At 42.8% G+C, this 6,621-nt stretch overlaps 1 long non-coding RNA gene and 1 pseudogene across 1 annotated transcript; both read left to right on the top strand.

Moving 5' to 3' along the window:
• The first annotated feature begins 9 nt into the window (after positions 1-9).
• On the top strand, positions 10-3,143 carry LOC111726694. Its single transcript, XR_002774408.1, has 2 exons — positions 10-203; positions 2,653-3,143. It is a non-coding gene; the product is annotated as an uncharacterized LOC111726694 (long non-coding RNA).
• Positions 3,144-5,563: 2,420 nt separating this feature from the next.
• LOC111726688 lies at positions 5,564-6,120 on the top strand (annotated as a pseudogene).
• The last annotated feature ends 501 nt before the right edge of the window (positions 6,121-6,621 follow it).

Below are 6,621 nucleotides of genomic sequence, written 5' to 3'. Positions count from 1 at the left end.
CCTGCCCTGTCTCCTCTCCCCTCTGCCTGAGTCCAGCTGCTCCTGCCCTGTCTCCTCTCCCCTCTGCCTGAGTCCAGCTGTTCCTGCCCTGTCTCTTCTCCCCTCTGCCTGAGGTCAGCTGTTCCTGCCCTGTCTCCTCTCCCCTCTTCAGCCCTTCTTAGATGATCTGTCTGGAATTCTCTCAAAGGACAAACTCTTCCATGGTAAGAAACACCCTTCTTCTTTCTGGAGGAAAATGGTTTTCTCTCAGGGGTGCCCCAACTCAGAAGAAAGCTCTAGGTTTTGTTTAACTGGTAGTAGGATCTTTGCCTCTATATTTGAGTCACCTGGAATGGGAATATCTTTTTGTACTTCAAAGAATTTCCCTGAAGGAAAGAGAGAATAACCAAAGTGATAAAGCCTCAGAAGGCATTTCCAATGCGGCATGAGTCCCTGCATGTAGCCAGGGACTCAGTCAAGGCTGAGGTCACTGAAGTGAGCCTGGGGACCAGACCAGACATGGACCGTGATGTGGATGAGAGATATGATGGAATCCGTGACACTAAGGCCCCTGTCCCCTGCAGGCCTGTTCAGGGTTGGGGCCCCCACCAAGTCACTCAGGTGTTCTGTGTGGTGAAGGCCTCCTGTGAGACAGCTGCCTGAGACACAGGGCTTAGACCATCTACCCACACTGTGCCACAGGATTTGTAAAAGGCAGTGTGGCCCAGTTGACCCAGATGGGGAAGCGAGGAGAGGAGGAGGTCAAAGAAGAACCTGGGATGAAGGAGTCAGGCATTTCCTGTGTCTCCTTGTCCCAGGGTCAGAGGGATGGGCAGGTCTGACCATCTGCCGGTATTGTCCTTTCTCTTTTCCAAAGATTTACTGTGGGATCTGACTAACCTTGGCACCAAGGAAGGACTCTGTCTGAGCCAAGAGCAAAGTTATTATAAAGCAGTGGTTCTCAACCTTCCTAATGTTGCAACCTTTTACTACACAGTTCCTTATGTTGTCGTGACCCCCAACCAGAAAATTATTTTCCTTGCTACTTCATAACTAATTTTGCTACTATTATGAATCATAATATAAATATCTGCTATGTAGGATGATCTTAGGTGACCCCTGTGAAAGGGTTGTTCAACCCCCAAAGGAGTCGTGACCCACAGGTTGAGAACCGCTGTTATAAAGGGAGCTGAGTGTGTCCTGGGACATGACCCCCCATTGTTTTGTTGCAGCCCAGAGAGGCTCTGGGCTCTGTCCTGTGAGTGGGGGATGTGCCTGGGGGCTAAGTGAGGGTGAGGAATGCATAGCAGTTCTGGACATAGAGAAGGAGAAAGTGGATGTGGGGAGATGTCCCAGGACCGAGAGCACCCCATGTGCAGTGTGTCCCGCACAGGGTGGGGGTGGAGGTCCCTTCCCTCTCTGCCTGCATCAAGGGGGTCCAGGCTGGGCTGGGGGTGCTATGTTGCTCCCACTCCTGTCTCTTCTGCTGGGGGCCAGAGAGGCAGGAACCATGCCATGGACCCTCACCCTGCCCTCAGCCTCTCGTTCTGACACAGCAGCAGTGCTTGATGACAGACACCATGAGTTGTTGCATTTGCCCCTTGGGCACTTGAAAGACAGCTGATGAAGAGATCCCCTTTGTAGGGATCTTAGAGTTACATGCTGAGCTCCCATGATGATGTCGGAACATGAGACTGGGAAACCTCATGTGACCAAGGGGACTGTAAGGGTCCTAAGGTGGTGGAGTCCCTTAGAAGAATGTATGGACTTCTTGTGCCTTGTTCCCATCTGACCAGACTTTTTTTTTTATTAAATTGTAAACATATAGATCATGTATACATTAATGTATTTATGGGGTACAATGTGCTGATTTCATATACAATTAGGAATGCTTACATTGTACTGGTTAATACATACCTCATCTCATTTACTTAATTATTGTGTTAAGACATTTATATTCTATACTTAATAGATCTGACATGCACCCTTGCATTATGCACCATAGGCGTGATCCCACCAGTCACCCTCCCTCTATCTGACTTCCCCCCTCCTCTCCTATCCCCCCTCCTCCCTCCTTCATCCTGGGCCATAGTTGTGATCTAGTCTTCATATGAAAGTGTGAGTGATTGTAAATTGGTTTCATAATAGTACTGAGTACATTGGATATTTTTCTTTCATTCTTGAGATACTTTACTAAGTATGTATAATATGTTCCATCTCCATCCATGTAAATATAAAAGAGGTAAAGTCTCAATCTTTTTTAAGACTGCATCATATTCCATGACACACACATACCACAATTTATTAATCCATTCATGGGTCTATGGGCACTTGGGCTTCTTCTATGACTTGGTTATTATGAATTGAGCTGCAATGAACAATCTGGTGCAAATATCTTTGTTATAAAGCGATTTTTGTTCTTTTGGATATACACCCAGTAGAGAAATTGCAGGATCAAACAGCAGGTCTACTTTTAGATCCCTGAGTATTCTCCATACTTCTTTCCAAAAGGGAAGTATTAGCTTGCACTCCCACCTGCAGTGCAGAAGCGTTCCCTTTTCTCCATGAAGCAAAGCTGTTGGGATTTGGCGTCCATGCATTGGTTTGGGGTTTCATTTTATAGGAGAGAAAGGATGGTCACAAAATCTCATGCCTACTGTCTTGTCTCCCCAGGTTCCAGTCTCATCTTAGATCCTGTGATGATGAGTATGTGGAAATACTAGACGGACCTCCTTGTTCTAAGAGCCTTGCTAAGATTTGTGAGGGCTTCAGTTCAATCTTTGAAACATCTGCCAATTTTGCCACAATCAAGTATTTCAGAGAAAGCTACCACTCACCCTCTTTCTTTGCATGTTTAAGGCTGACCATCCTCAGTCCAAGGCCAGCCACGTAGCATGGTGGGACTACAACCTGAAATAAGCTTGAGCCAAAGTTCTCCTGGAAGAGCTTTGGGTGAGGGGTCCTGAGTGGGACCCAAGGCCCTTCTAAAACATACGTGGGAACTATCACAGTGTTCAGACCTGAGGGGTAGGGGGACCAAAGAGAGAAACTATTTTCTGTATTATTCTTGCTGTCGTGTTGGTGCAGTATATATCTGTCTCTTAGAAGGTTTCTTGACATATGGATAGAAATACATGTAATAAAAGACTTCTCACTCATGGAGAGCAATTGTATTCTTGTTTTGTGCATCACTCTCTGGACACACTGATGCATACATCACATGTTCTCCTTCCTGGAGACTTCCCAGTCAGAAGGGAACTGAATCTAGCTCATGAAATTCCCACAGCAGCAGAAGCAGCCCTGTCCCCAGGACAGGCCCAGCAGTCAGAGTGGTGCAGTTAAAGGCACTTGGAGGCCTAGGCTCCTCCCTGATGGCAGTGACCACCCAGATGTCCCAGTGAGGGAGAGCTCAGGCCTGGCTTCCAGCTGGGGAAGTCTGGGGAGGGCAGAGGAGGACACCTCAAGCAAGAGGCTATGTGAGCAGAGGTGGAGGTTCCCTGACTGGGGTGAACTGAAGGGCAAAGAGAGAAAAATACTTTCTCATGGTCCCTCTGGGCATCGCTAGGCCAGAGATGTGTGCACTGGGTCAAGTTGAAGCTGGATAGCTGGATGGAGAATTGTTAAGCTCAGTCATAAGGCTCAAACTCTCAGGGGGTTCTTTCCATGCCAATTACAATTACAGCTCTGAGACCTCCTTTCTGGGAGAGTAGGTTCTCCTATTCTCCTCTACACAGCTGCCTTAGGCAGGCAGAGTAGCCGCCTCTGCACACAGCCAGTGTCACAGGAGGACGGGAACCTGCTCCCAAGTCCTGGAGTCTTCAGAGCCTTGGGCCTGCCCCATCTTCACTGTTAGAGATGAGAGCACTGAAGAGCAAAGCAATACCCCAGTATGAAGGATGAGGGTTAGAGGGAATAGCACTTTCCCCATGATGCAGGAACTAGGCTGATTTATTTACATACTTTGTGCTGAAACACTTCCTGGGTAGAAACTGAGCATTTTATAAACAAAAACATACCTTTTATTTGATTTATGTGACATATTTATAAATTTATGTATGTTGACCAAGCTTGTAACCCTGGGATAAAACCAAGTTGATCATGGTGTATAATTTTTTTGAAGTGTTGTTGAATTCTGTTCACTAGGATCTTACTGAATATTTTTGTCTTGATATCCATTAATGATATTGGCTTGTAGTTTTCTTTCTTTGGTGGGGAGGGGGTCATTACCTGGTTTGGGGATCAAGGTGCTTCTCTCAATGATACAGAAAAAGCTTTTGATGATATCCAGCATCCTTTGATGATCACAACACTCAGGAAAATAAGCTTAGATGGGTCATTTCTTAAACTGATAGAGGCTATCTACAGCAGATCCACAACCAATAATATATTGAATGGAGTAAAATTGAAAACATTTCCACTCAGATATGGAACTAGACAAGGATGCCCATTGTCTCCACTGCTATAAACATAATAATGGAAGTCTTAGCCATCACAGTCAGGCAAGGGAAGGCAATCAAGGGTATCCAGATGGGGTGAGAAGAAATCAAACTCTAACTCTTCCCAGTGATATGATCTTATACCTGGATACCTGGAAAACCCCAGGGACCCGACTTCAAAACTCTTAGAAGTGATCAAGGGATACAGCAGCATCTCAAGATACAATATCAATACTCACAATTCAGTAGCTTTTATATATAACAACAGTCAAGCTGAAAATATAGTCAAGGACTCTATTCCTTTGATAGTGGTGCCAAAGAAGATGAAATATCTGGGAATTTACCTAACAAAGGATGTGAAAGATCTCTGTGAAGAGAATTATGAAACTCTAAGAAAAGAAATAACTAAAGAAGTTAACAAATTGGAAAAAAAAAAACCACACTCCTGGATGGGAAGAATCAACATTGTTAAAATGCACATACTACCCAAAGCAATATACAAACTTAAGGCAATCCCTATTAAAGCACCATTGTCATACCTTAAATATCTGGAAAAAATAGTACTTTTACATGGAATCAGAAAAAAACTAGAATAGCCAAGACATTACTCAGAAATAACAGCAAATCAGGAGGTATCACTTTACCAGATTTCAGGCTATACTATAAATTTATAGTGATCAAAACAGCATTGTACAGGCACAAAAATAGAGAGGTAGATTTATGGAACAGAACAGAGAACCAAGAGATGAACCCAGCCACTTAGCATCATTTTATCTTTGATAAGCCTATGAAAATCATTCATTGGGGCAAAGATTCCCTACTTAACAAATGGTGCTGGAGGAATTGCCTAGTGACCTTTAGAAAACTGAAACTGGACCTCTCACCATTAAAAAAAATTGATTCTCACTGGTTAAAAGATTTAAACTTAAGACATAAAACTATAAAAATACTAGGAGAGAGTGAAGGGGAAACACTTGAAGAAATTGGCCTGGGAGAATATTTTATGAGGAGGAACCCCCTGGCAACTGAAGCAACACCAAAAATACATTACTGGCATCTGATCAAGCTAAAAACATTCTACACAGTGGAAGAAACAAGAGTGTAGCATGAGCATGGGGAAGCAAAAGAAAACAAGGAAGTATGCAACCATGAAATGAATGCTTAGTCTCGGGGATCAGAGGCTTAAGGAAAAGGACAGATTGAAACCTAAAAATAAAGAAAAGAAAGATCCCAGAACATTAAAGGAAAAAGTCCCCCAGCACCCTTCCTGCTTATTCTTCCAATATAATACACAACTGGGCTCACATTACCACATCTTGGTTGATACCAACTTTATCGACTTTTCCATGAAAGCCAAACTGGACTTAGTGCAGTCAATGATGGACTGTCTGTATGCCAAGTGCATCCTTGTATAACTGATTGTGTGATGACTGAAATTGAGAAATTGGGGCAGAAGTATCGAGTGGCCCTCAGGATTGCCAAGGATCCGAGATTTGAATAATTACCATGCACACACAAAGGAACCTGTGCAGATGACTGCTTAGCACAGAGGGTAACTAAGCACAAGTGTTACATCGTGGCCACAGTTGACTGAGACCTTAAATGAAGAATCTGGAAAATCCCTGAAGTTCCTATCATGTATATTTCTAACCACAGATATAATATTGAATGGATGCCAGATGACTATGGAGCCCCTTGGTTCTAATTCTTATAAGACCATGTTCCTATGCCTTTCTTCCACAAACTTTCTTTATTAATAGTTTGTTAAACCTGAAATACCATCAATTATTACTCTGTTCAACTGCTTGCTCTATTATGACCTAGAGGATGTGGGTAAATACACCCACGTTTGGATGCTATTTTGAATAGCAATGGTATTTTATCTCATTGACAAAGATGCAAAATCTCATGAAGAATGCTTTATTCTTTTTTGAGTTCTGTTGCACAATGTGGTGATTATAGTTAATTGTAATATACATTTCAAAATTGCTAACAGTAAATTTCAAATGTTCTTACCATAAAAATGTTAAGTATTTGAGGTGATGGATAAATTGACTAGTTTGATTTCATTATTCCACATTGTATTCATAGATTATAACATCACTGTGAACTCCATAAGTTTACACAATTATAAATTGTTGCTTTAAATAAAAATAAAATTGTTGTGTCTTTTTGTAAAAAAAGAAAGAAAGAAAGAAAGAAAACT

The sequence above is a fragment of the Otolemur garnettii genome, unplaced genomic scaffold, assembly GCF_000181295.1.
Source record: "Otolemur garnettii isolate 467f Iridium unplaced genomic scaffold, OtoGar3 scaffold00075, whole genome shotgun sequence".
Classification (NCBI taxonomy): Eukaryota; Metazoa; Chordata; class Mammalia; order Primates; family Galagidae; genus Otolemur; species Otolemur garnettii.
The sequence above is the reverse complement of the archived record's forward strand: the minus strand, read 5'-3'. Positions and strand labels throughout refer to the sequence as shown.